This window comes from Sceloporus occidentalis, unplaced genomic scaffold (assembly GCF_023333645.1).
Source record: "Sceloporus occidentalis isolate IW3139 unplaced genomic scaffold, rSceOcc1.0.p SCAF_7, whole genome shotgun sequence".
NCBI lineage: Eukaryota > Metazoa > Chordata > Lepidosauria > Squamata > Phrynosomatidae > Sceloporus > Sceloporus occidentalis.
Genome location: NW_028316987.1, coordinates 11,613,215 through 11,624,383, shown reverse-complemented (window position 1 = coordinate 11,624,383; position 11,169 = coordinate 11,613,215). Strand labels below are relative to the sequence as shown.

The 11,169-nt window shown below is 45.6% G+C and overlaps 1 long non-coding RNA gene across 2 annotated transcripts; it reads right to left on the bottom strand.

Annotated features, from left to right (window-relative positions):
• Positions 1 to 199: 199 nt before the first annotated feature.
• On the bottom strand, positions 200 to 10,893 carry LOC149309184 (uncharacterized). 2 transcript variants are annotated; one of them, XR_016281830.1, is made up of 4 exons: positions 10,852 to 10,893; positions 8,400 to 8,702; positions 7,251 to 7,417; positions 200 to 393 (listed from the first exon to the last, which is right to left on the bottom strand). It is a non-coding gene; the product is annotated as an uncharacterized LOC149309184 (long non-coding RNA). The 2 variants fall into 2 exon arrangements; XR_016281829.1 differs by lacking the exon at positions 10,852 to 10,893 and adding an exon at positions 10,650 to 10,823.
• Between the last annotated feature and the right edge of the window lie 276 nt (positions 10,894 to 11,169).

Here is an 11,169-nt window from a genome sequence, read left to right as displayed (position 1 = left end):
TAGGTATGTGTGTGCGTTTCTGAATGTATGTGTATATATGTGTCTATGTATATATGTGTCCATGTATGTGTATATATAAATATTTATATATATTCATACATATGTAATCACATATGCTCTGTGTCTGGGTGTGTGTGTGTGTGTGTATGTATGTATGCATATATATCTGGCAGTTTTGTAAATAGATAGACCAAAAAGCATAATTAAAATCTTTTATTTAACTATTGCTTGTCTCCCGGGTTTTTGTACAAGTTGGTGCCGGGGAAGTTCGGAAGAACACACTGAGGATAGACAGGGCAAGGAATTCCTCCCAAGCAAGTCCAGCAAAAAGCGGGGGTCCCAACTTCAGATGCTGCAGTGACCAGAAATGTCATCCCCAGTGTGCTGCAGGATCTGAAAAGAAATGCAGACAAAGCAATATTACTTGAAATCATACCCAGAAACACTCATACATGTACAGGAAGGTATACAGGCGGGTAGATAACTATAGCTATGAGCGATCATATATATGCACATGCTAGCAACAGCTAAGCATGTATGGCTATTGTGGACCTTAGTAGTCATATCAACATCCTCGTACACCTATAGACATGCACAGATCCTGATACCAAAAGCCAAGGCAAGCAGCACTAGAAAGCAAATGCACATGTAGTGTCTGTTTGGCATCTGGGTATAGACCTGAATAATTGGGTGTAACTGTGGCCTTTTGTGATAGATATACAAACATACCGGATCATGGGTATATGTATACATGCAGATATTTTTGAGTGTGTGCATGGAAATATATGCATTGGTATAAACGAAGGTGTGTATACTCCAAGGCAGGGGTAGGCAACCTTTTTGAGCTGGGGGCCGGGTTGCTGTCCCTCAGACAACTGGGGGGGCTGAAGGCAAAAAATAAATAATTAAATAATTTTTTTTTTTTAAAAAAAATTAAATAAATAAATAAACCGGGACAAATGTAGGACATTTTTCAAATGGTGGATACTTTTTTTAAAAAAGTGGAGGACACGTGAAAAAAATTGCCGATTTTTTTAAATATGTTAAGATAAATGCATGTTTCTGAGGCGTCTATAGACAATTGCCCCCCTTGCCCCTGCGCGCAAGAGGCCAAAGGCCCCGGCGACAATCAGCGGCAGGACTGGGCTGGGGCCGGTCCCAAGGCCTCGCCGGGCCGCATCCGGCCCACGGGCCGCAGGTTGCCTACCCCTGCTCCAAGGTGTGCAAGTGGGTCTGTGTATATACCCCCAAGATTTTTCATGGGAGGATTGTTCAGAGGGGTTCACCCTTGCCATACTCAGAGGCTGAGAGAGTGTGACTTGTCCAAGGTAAAATAGGGGGGGCAGATAGGGGGCCTAGGAGAAGGCAGTGGATGATGGGATTGGTGGCAGGCAGAAGGAGAGGTGCAGAAGGGCCCCTGAGGGAAGGCAGGGGATGATGGGATGGATTGCAGGTAAAATAAGGGGGCAGATAGGGGGCCTAGGAGAAGGCAGTGGATGATGGGATCGGTGGCAGGCAGAAGGAGAGGTGAAGGAGGGCCCTGGGGAGAAGGCAGAGGATGATGGGATGGGTTGCAGGTAAAATAAGGGGGCAGATAGGGGGCCTAGGAGAAGGCAGTGGATGATGGGATCGGTGGCAGGCAGAAGGAGAGGTGCAGATGGGCCCCAGGGAGAAGGCAGGGGATGATGGATGGGTTGCAGACCGAAGGAGAGGAGCAGAAAGAACATTGGAGGAAACCCTAACCCCCCCCGTCACAATCTAGTAAATTTAAACCCCACTTTGCAACAGCGAAACATGCTCAAACCTGCAAAAACAAACAAACAAAAAAAAAAAAACAGAAAGGGCCGCAACCTTGCTTCTCCTCTGCGCCAAGAGCGCTCCTCCCCCGGCTTCCCTGGAACTGGCAAGAGGAAAGAACCACCGGAAGGAAAAGTGGGGCAAATTGCAACAGGGCATCATGGGAGAGTTGGAATCTGGGGGTCTGGCGACGATGTTCAGGACTGGGAATTCACACCAGACCAATTTGCACTGACATCGAACAGAGCCCCAATGCGGATATTGCCAATCCACTTATTAAGTGCACGCGCCAAAAAGATGAGGCAGTATGCACTCAGTTCAAAAGACCCGCGGAAGGGGCGCACATCCAAAGATGCTGGGTATGAAAGTACATTCACGTTAGCACGTGAATTTGAATCGCCCAGCACGCGAAAGCCCCAGTTCCGCCCGGCAGAGACCCTATCTGATAAACGTCATAAATAAGTCATAGAAATGATCCAGTCCAACCCCTACCATGCAGAGGAAGTTGCTGGAGCGGAGGAGGTCACTTCACATACACAGGAGGCAGACAGCTGGAGGAATGTCACACAGAGAAGAAAGCCTAGAAGGGATTGTTCTGGGAGCTTGCAGCTAGAGAATCAATTCAAAGCTCTTTCCCTTATCAAGGAGGACGAAGAAGAGCAGCATGGACAGACTTCAGGGACAGAGCAGGCAAGCCTGAGAGCCCCACCCAAGGGAACAGTCGCTGCTAAGCCTTGGAGGAGGCGTGTGGTTGTAGTGGGGGACTCCTTGCTGAGGGGTACAGAAGCAGTGATTTGTAGGCCTGACAAGATGTCTCAAGAGGTGTGTTGTCTCCCCGGGGCAAAGATCCATGATGTGTCAGAGAGGCTGACAAGACTGGTCAAGCCTACTGACCAATACCCCTTCCTTTTGGTCCACGTGGGAACCAATGATACTGCAAGACACAGCATTCAGAATGTCAAAAGGGATTATGAGGCACTTGGTAGGAAGCTGAAAGGAATGGATGCACAAATTGTCATCTCGTCTCTTCTGCCAGTTGAAGGGCATGGTCCAGGAAGGGAGAGGAAAATAGCAGATGTGAACAACTGGATTCGCAGATGGTGCCACTGAGAACGATTTGGATTCTTCGATCATGGGCTGCGGTTCCATGAGGGGGGACTTCTTGCAACAGACGGGTTGCATCTCACGCCAGTTGGAAGAAATATTTTTGCCAACAGTCTCAAGAACTTGATCAGGAGGGCTTTAAACTGAGTTCCGTGGGGAAGGGAGACAATATTAAGGAAGGCGAAAGGGCTGGAGAAAATAGTCAAACAGACATAGAGGAAACAAGAAAAAAAGTGCAAGGACACAACAGTGGGAGGCAAATAAACTTGCACAAGCAACAAGTAAATGGGACCCGTGGTCTGCGATGCCTCTACACTAATGCACAGAGCATGGGAAATAAACAAGATGAACTTGAACTCCTAGTACAGCAAAGCAAATATGATATAATAGGCATCACTGAAACCTGGTGGGATGAGTCTCATGATTGGAATGTGGAAATAGAGGGGTATAACCTTTTTAAGAGAAATAGGCCAAACAGGAAAGGAGGAGGAATAGCACTATATGTCAGAGATATTTACACCAGTGAAAAGATCCAGGACATCAATCATGGAAGCTAGGTGGAGAGCATCTGGATAAGAATCAAAGGTGAGGGAAACAACAAGGATGTTATGGTGGGAGTCTACTACAGACCCCCAAGTCAGACTGAGGAATTGGATGATATCTTTCTAGAACAGATGACCACACAGTCAGAAAAGAGAGATGTAGTAGTAATGGGCGACTTCAACTACCCTGATATTTGCTGGAAGTCAAACTCAGCCAAATCCACAAGGTCTAGCAAATTCCTCACTTGCCTGGAAGACAATTTCATGGTCCAAAAGGTGGAAGAGGCAACAAGGGGGTCAGCTATTTTAGATCTGATCCTAACCAACAAGGATGACTTGGTTAATGGGGTGCAAGTGGTGGGATCCTTGGGTGGAAGTGACCATGTTCTCCTGGAGTTTGTTATACAATGGAAAGGAGAAGCCAGGCATAATCAGACACACATTCTAGACTTTAGGAGAGCATATTTCAGTAAACTTAGGCGGGATACAAACGGGCAGGGGAAGACGTCTTGGAGGTGTATTCTGCTGAATACGGAGCCTCCAGACCGCCCGCCCCCGGGGCTTGGCTCAGGAGATGGGGCTTCCACATGGGGGGCAGTGAAGACGCCTCACCTGGGGCTGTTTCTGACCCACAGTTTCCAAACCGCCACCTTGGAGAACGCTGCAAAGAGAGAGGCAGCTTCCTCACGGGCGGCCAAAAACGGGGCTTTTTTTTTTCCTTTGCCGGCTGGCGGATGCGCAGCTGCGCAGCTGCAGCGCTAAGCAGCGGCGGCAGAAAGCCTATGGGCACATTTAAAGTGCCCAAGCCCCTTTAAAACTTTTTTCCCCGCTCTGTCCAAGAACAATGGTGGTCTCCTGCCAGCTGGTGATCAGCTGGTGTTGGCATCCTTGTCCGCTTGCACTTTGCCAGTGTCACCAGCATCATAGATGCCTCCTCTCCTTTGGTCCCCGCACTCCTGCTGAATCTGCAATGCACAGCCACAGCTGTCTCCGCTGCCACCGCTGTCCCCCTGCCATCCCCCATCACCTCCCTTGTATATATGTAAATATTTACAGTTTTAGCGGTTTTTATTGTTAGGTGAAAATGGCACAGGAATGTGTGTAGGGGCTCACTTTAAAGTCCAAACTTTCCAAGCAGCGCATGCGTACATGTTGCTCTAGGGTTAGGGTTAGGGTTAGGGTTACGAGTCTTAAAATGCGCTGCAGCTGTGCTGCAGCTTCCACACCTGCATGGCAGCTGACGCTGCAATTAAAGCCTGACTGCAAACTGCGCATGTTCCAGGACCCCGACTCATTATGCGACGCAGCTGACTCGGAGCTTTTAAATGGGCAACTTAAATTAGCGGCGTAGCAATTCTGACGTACCGGTGCAGCAGCTTACAGACAGAGCTGCGCAGCTGCGCATCAAACGGAAAAGAAGCGGAGAAAAGCAGCACCTTTTTAATGCCGCCTCTTCCCGCTTGGGGCGTGCGGGGGGCGTGTTCATGGCGGCATTCAGGTAAGGCCCGCCTGAAAGCTCTACCTTCATGACGTCATGAATACACCCCTTTTTGCCCGTCTGTATCCCGCCATTGAGAAGTATTGAGGGTGATCCCGTGGTCAGAAATACTAAAAAATAAGGGAGTTCAGGACGGATGGGACTTTCTCAAAAGGGAGATACTGAAGGCACAATTTCAAACAGTTTCAGTGAGAAAGAAAAATGGGAGGTGTCTCAAGAAACCAGGATGGATGACTAAGGAACTTTCAACTGAGCTGAGATTTAAAAGGGACATGTATAAGAAATGGAAAAAGGGGGAAATCACCAAAGAGGAATTCAAAGAAATAGCAGGCACATGTAGGGATAAAGTCAGAAAAGCTAAAGGGCAAAATGAACTCAGGCTTGCTAGAGAGGTTAAAAACAATAAAAAGAGCTTTTTTGGATATGTCCGCAGCAAAAGGAAGAAGAAGGAAATGGTAGGGCCACTGCGTGGAGAAGATGGCAAAATGCTAACAGAAGACAGAGAAAAGGCAGAATTCCTCAACACCTTCTTTGCCTCAGTCTTCTCAGAAAAGTCAAAGGGTGCTCAACCTGAGGATAATGGAGCAGAGGACAGAATAGGGGAATTTCAATAGAGAATAAGTAAAGAGATAGTAGAGGAATAATTTGTTAATCTAAATGAATTTAAGTCTGCAGGACCAGATGAACTACATCCAAGGGTATTAAAAGAATTGGCAAATGTAATATCGGATCCATTGGCAATAATCTTTGAAAACTCCTGGAGAACAGGAGAAGTCCCAGCAGACTGGAGGAGGGCAAACGTCCCCATCTTCAAAAAGGGGAAAAAAGAGGATCCCAACAATTATTGTCCAGTTAGTCTGACATCAATACCAGGAAAGATTCTAGAGCAGATCATTAAACAGAGAGTCTGTGAACATCTAGAAGGCAATGCCATAATCACAAAAAGTCAACATGGGTTTCAGAGAAACAAGTCATGCCAGACAAATCTTATTTCTTTCTTTGACAAAATTACCAGCTTGGTAGATGAAGGGAATGCTGTGGATATAGTATATCTTGATTTCAGTAAGGCCTTTGACAAAGTTTCCCATGACATTCTTGCAAATAAGCTTGTAAAAGGTGGGCTAGACAAGGTCACTGTTACATGGATTTGTAATTGGTTGACCGGTCGAAGCCAAAGAGTGCTCAACAATGGCTCCTTTTCATCCTGGAGAGAAGTGACCAGTGGGGTCCCACAGGGCTCTGTCCTGGGGCCAGTGTTAATCAACATCTTTATCAATGACCTGGATGACAGAATTGGGAGCATACTTATCAAAGTTGCAGATGACACCAAATTAGGAGGAATAGCTAATACTTCAGAGGACAGGATCAAAATTCAAAATGACCTGAATAGACTAGAAAGCTGGGCCAAAGCTAACAAAATGAATTTCAACACAGAGAAATGTAAGGTACTGCACTTAGGGCAGAAAAATGAAATGCACAGATATAGGATGGAGGACACCTGGCTTAAAGAGACAACATGTGAAAGGGATCTGGGAGTCCAAGTGGACCACAAGTTGAACATGAGTGAACAGTGCGATGCGGCAGCTAAAAAGGCCAATGCAATTTTAGGCTGCATCAATAAAAGTATAGTGTCTAGATCAAGGGAAGCAACAGTGCCACTGTATTCTGCTTTGGTCAGGCACCACCTGGAATATTGTGTCCAGTTCTGGGCACCACAATTTAAAAAGGATGTTGAGAAACTGGAGCATGTCCAAAGGAGGGCGACTAAAATGGTGAAAGGTCTGGAAACCATGCCCTACGAGGAACGACTTAGGGAGCTGGGGATGTTTAGCCTGGAGAAGAGAAGGTTAAGAGGTGATATGATAGCCCTGTTTAAATATTTGAAGGGATGTCATATTGAGGAGGGAGCAAGCTTGTTTTCTGCTGCACCAGAGAACAGGACCCGGAACAATGGATGTAAGCTGAAGGAAAAGAGATTCCACCTCAACATTAGGAAGAACTTCCTGACAGTAAGGGCTGTTCGACAGTGGAACACACTCCCTCGGAGTGTAGTGGAGTCTCCTTCCTTGGAGGTCTTTAAGCAGAGGCTAGATGGCCATTTGTTGGGGATGCTTTGATTTGGATTTCCTGCATGGCAGGGGGGTTGGACTGGATGGCCCTTGTGGTCTCTTCCAACTCTATGATTCTATGATTATTCTATGATTCTATGATTCATTCTACCATGCAGGAAGTCAAAAATAAAAGCATCCCTTTATGTCTTTTCCTGTGTAACTGCCAGATTCAATGTTTTAAAAAGAAAAGCTACTTACAGCCTGAGTGCCCGTCTAAGGGCATCACTGAGCTGATGAATGGTTCGGATGTCCAGACTTTGTTGTTTTTCCAGTTCATCGATCCTTTCCCCAGCTTGTCTTTTCTCTCTGTTGGCCTCTCGAAGTTGTTCACGAAGCTGACAATTCTCTTGGATTATGTCTGCCATCTGCATTTTAAGAAATAAAAAAGCGACAAGTAATAGTGAAAAATACAGTAGAGTCTTGATTATCAGACGGATGCATGCATCACTGAAACACCATACCTCCAAAGTGACCTGAAGCAGCTTTATTTTGGCCTGTCTGTATCGAGCCTTCATTTCCCTGAAAGAGGCAATTTTTGGCATATTGCCAAAACAGGAAACTGCACCAGGTTACAAAACGAATGAAATAAAGCTGAACCCAACTTCATTCCAGAATTAAATAATGATTTAAAATGCTAAAAGATGTAGTAGTTGGTTAAAAACTGCACATCTGAAGGGTGAATCCAAAGACATGTGTGCTATGTTCCCCCTCCTCATCCCCCCAATATCAATAAAAGCTTACAAGATGACTAAAGGCTGGAAGGATTTGCAATCTAGCTCCAGCCATTCTTACAAAATCTCCAGTGTCTATAATGACAAGAGATACAAACATAAATCACCATCACTGTTATCATCATCACCATCATTACCACTACAATATTCTCAGGTGTTGAGGGGAATGGGAAAAGACTGGCACACACATTAAAAAAAGGCATTTGGCCAGAACAAAATCAGTACTGAAATAGAGTCTAAGGCTGCATCTGCACTGCAGAAATAATGCAGTTTGACACTGGTTTAACTGCCATGACTCAATGCTATGGCATTCTGGAATTTGTAGTTTTGTGGAATATTTAGACTTCTCTATCAGAGACCTCTGGTGCCACAACAAGCTACAAACTCCAGGATTCCATAGCACTGAGTCTTGGAAGTTAAAGTGGTGTCAAACTGCATTATTTTGGTAATATAGGTGCTCTCTAGACGGGCCGATAGAGGCGCCGCCGTCACGTGCGAGGGCCCCCCCAAAAAACCCCAAATCCTAGTCCCAAGGGCCCTGTCCTCCCCTTCCCGACTTGCATCTCCTCATGAGGAGGGGAACGGAGGCGAGGGATGTTTGTCCCCAATGGCTTACCAATTGATTTTCTCTTCTATTAATTATGGCCTCACGTGGTGCATTCAAAACTGTTGCTGTTGTCTGGTACTGAGGGCTATCTTCATAGCGCCTATAATTTGTACTACTGAGTAGTTATTTTTGCCGGATTTTTTCGAAAAAAAGAACCGGTTTCTCCAGAGAGATGGGGCGTTGACATCTTGTCTCTGACTCCCTTTCGCTTTGCTGTTTGGAATGACCGTTGAGAAACTATTATATTCAGTCCGTGGAGCTGAACGTCGCAAGGAGGAGTGCTCGCCGGGCCTTAGTTCATTCTGTGTGGCTCTGAAGGAAGAAAGTTCCATTGAATGCGCAAGGACTACTAGTAAGTTGAATTAGAGGCTGCATCCACACTGCAGAAATAACCCGGTTTGGCATCGCTTTAACTCTTTTCTGGCTCAAGGCTATGGAATTCTGGGAGCTGTAGTTTCTTGTGGCACCAGAGCGCGCTCTCTCTCTCTCTGACAGAGAAGGCTAAACGTCTCACAAAACTACAAACCCCAACGTTCCTTAGCATTGAGCCAGGGCAGGTAAAGCGGTGTCAAACTGGACTATTTCCGCAGTGCGTCTTGGACCTTAATAGACAAACTGCCCTTTAAAGAGATTTTTTTGGACTTCAGTTCCCAGAAGCCTCAGCCATGTTGGCCAATAGTCTGGGATTCTGGGAGCTGAAGTCCAAAATGCCCTTAAAAGAGCACAGTTTGAGGACCACTGCCTTAGGGTCACCCAAAGTCAGAAACGAATTGAAGGCACAACTCCAAGGATTGGCACCAGATCCTATCTGATCATGGAAGCTAAGCACAGTCAGCCCTAGTCATTGCACTCATCCCTTAGGGATTTGATTATTCACTAATCTGATTAATATGTTCCTTCTAGGAATATCTAGGTCCTCCAGCGCAACTCTATGGTCAACTTTAACCAAAAGTTGCACTCAAAGACCTAGAGATTCCTAGAGAGGATACTCCACTAGGCCTTTGTAGCTCCTCTAGTGGAGTTCTATGGTCAGTGTCTGTCAGACGTTGACCACAGAGTTGCACTGGAGGACCTAGAGATTCCTAGAGAGGTGTCCTCTCAGTTAAAAACATGGTGTTTTTGTTATTTGCGGGTTTTTCCATAGTCATGGGGGTCTTGTGCCCCTAACTCTAGTGAATATAGAGGGACAAGTGTACTTTGTAGGAAGACCACCAACAAATACCTGGTGCTGAAGGCTATATTTAATAGGAAGGAACTAGGAAAACCACTTCTGAGTCTTCCTTGCCTAAGAAACCCCCATGAAATTCATAGGGTCTCTGTAAGTCAACATGTGACTTTAAGGCACAACATAAACACACGCACACACACAAGGACCTTGTGGAGGTCTGAGTGTTGGACTACAACTCTGGAGACCTGGGTGCAAATCCCCACACAGCCATGGAAATTTATTTATGTGTTGATTTCACTCCTATGCCACCTCTCTTCCAAAAAAGGGACCCAAGGCAGCTCTCAATAGAAAACATTAAAACATCACGATAAAGATTTAAAAACATCTAGTTATAATAGTATAAAATCAATGCAAAAACATAGAAAAGTTAAAAGCATAGCTAAAAATTATTATCATTAAAACACATCTCATATTAAAAAAAACCCAAACCAACCCTGTCCTGATTATATGTTAAAAAGCTGCTTAAATAAAAATGTTTGTATAGGTTTTTTGTGGGTTTTTGGGCTATGTGGCCATGTTCTAGAAGAGTTTGTTCCTGACATTTCACCAACATTTGTGGCTGGCATCTTCAGAGAAAGCCAGCTACTGATGCCAGCCACAGATGCTGGTGATACGTCAGGAACAAACTCTTCTGGAACATGGCCATATAACCCAAAAACCCCGCAAAAAAAATATGGATACTGGCCATGAAAGCCTTCATCTTCACGTTACAAATGTTTTTACTTGCCAGCGAGATGCAAGGAGGCAAGGGGCCATTCTAGCCCAAAGGGTAGGAGCAGCTACCAGCGCTCTTTCTCATGTCCGCACCAAGGGAAACCCACTGGATGACACAAAGGAAATCATGTTCTTTCAGTCTCAGAAGAAGGCAAAGGCAAACCCCCTCTGAACAAATCTGGCCCAGAAAACCTCATGATAATTTCGTTGTTGTGCTTTCAAGTGATTTTTGATTTACAGCCCTAGGATCACCCTAAGTTGGAAATAACTTGGAAAGTTCACACACACACAACAAAGAATCTTGAAGGCCTAAGTACCCTAAAGGCACCGGAACCTGTCTGATCTTGGAAGCTAAATAGGGTCAGTCCTGGTTAGCACTTGGATGGGAGACTGCCAGATAGGGTTGCCATAAGTCAGGACCTCCAAACCAGGACAAACGTAGGACAACATTTTCAAATGTAGGACACTTTTTTTTAAAGGAGGCCGCGGAGAGGCAGATGTGACGAGCAGACTACAAACCAGCCGATCAGAAGCCAGAAGCCCTAAGCCAATCAGGTGCTGGCTTAGGAATTTGAAGATTCCACTTGGCAGTTGGTTTTGTCAGTTGGGGTTTAGGCGGTTGAGGGAACAGTCAAGTCCAAGAGAGGACTGTGTTCCAGACGTTCCTGAGGGAATAGTCAGTTAGGGAATTGCTTTGTCCAGAGAGGGACCGTATTAGTTGTGGAGAGTCTAGGAAAGAGAGACTCAGTGTAGCCAGACTCTAAAAGAGGGGTTTCGGTTACAGTATTTCTTGAGAGATATTATAGCCTTGCTGGCTGAGTTAGTAAAAAGAATTGC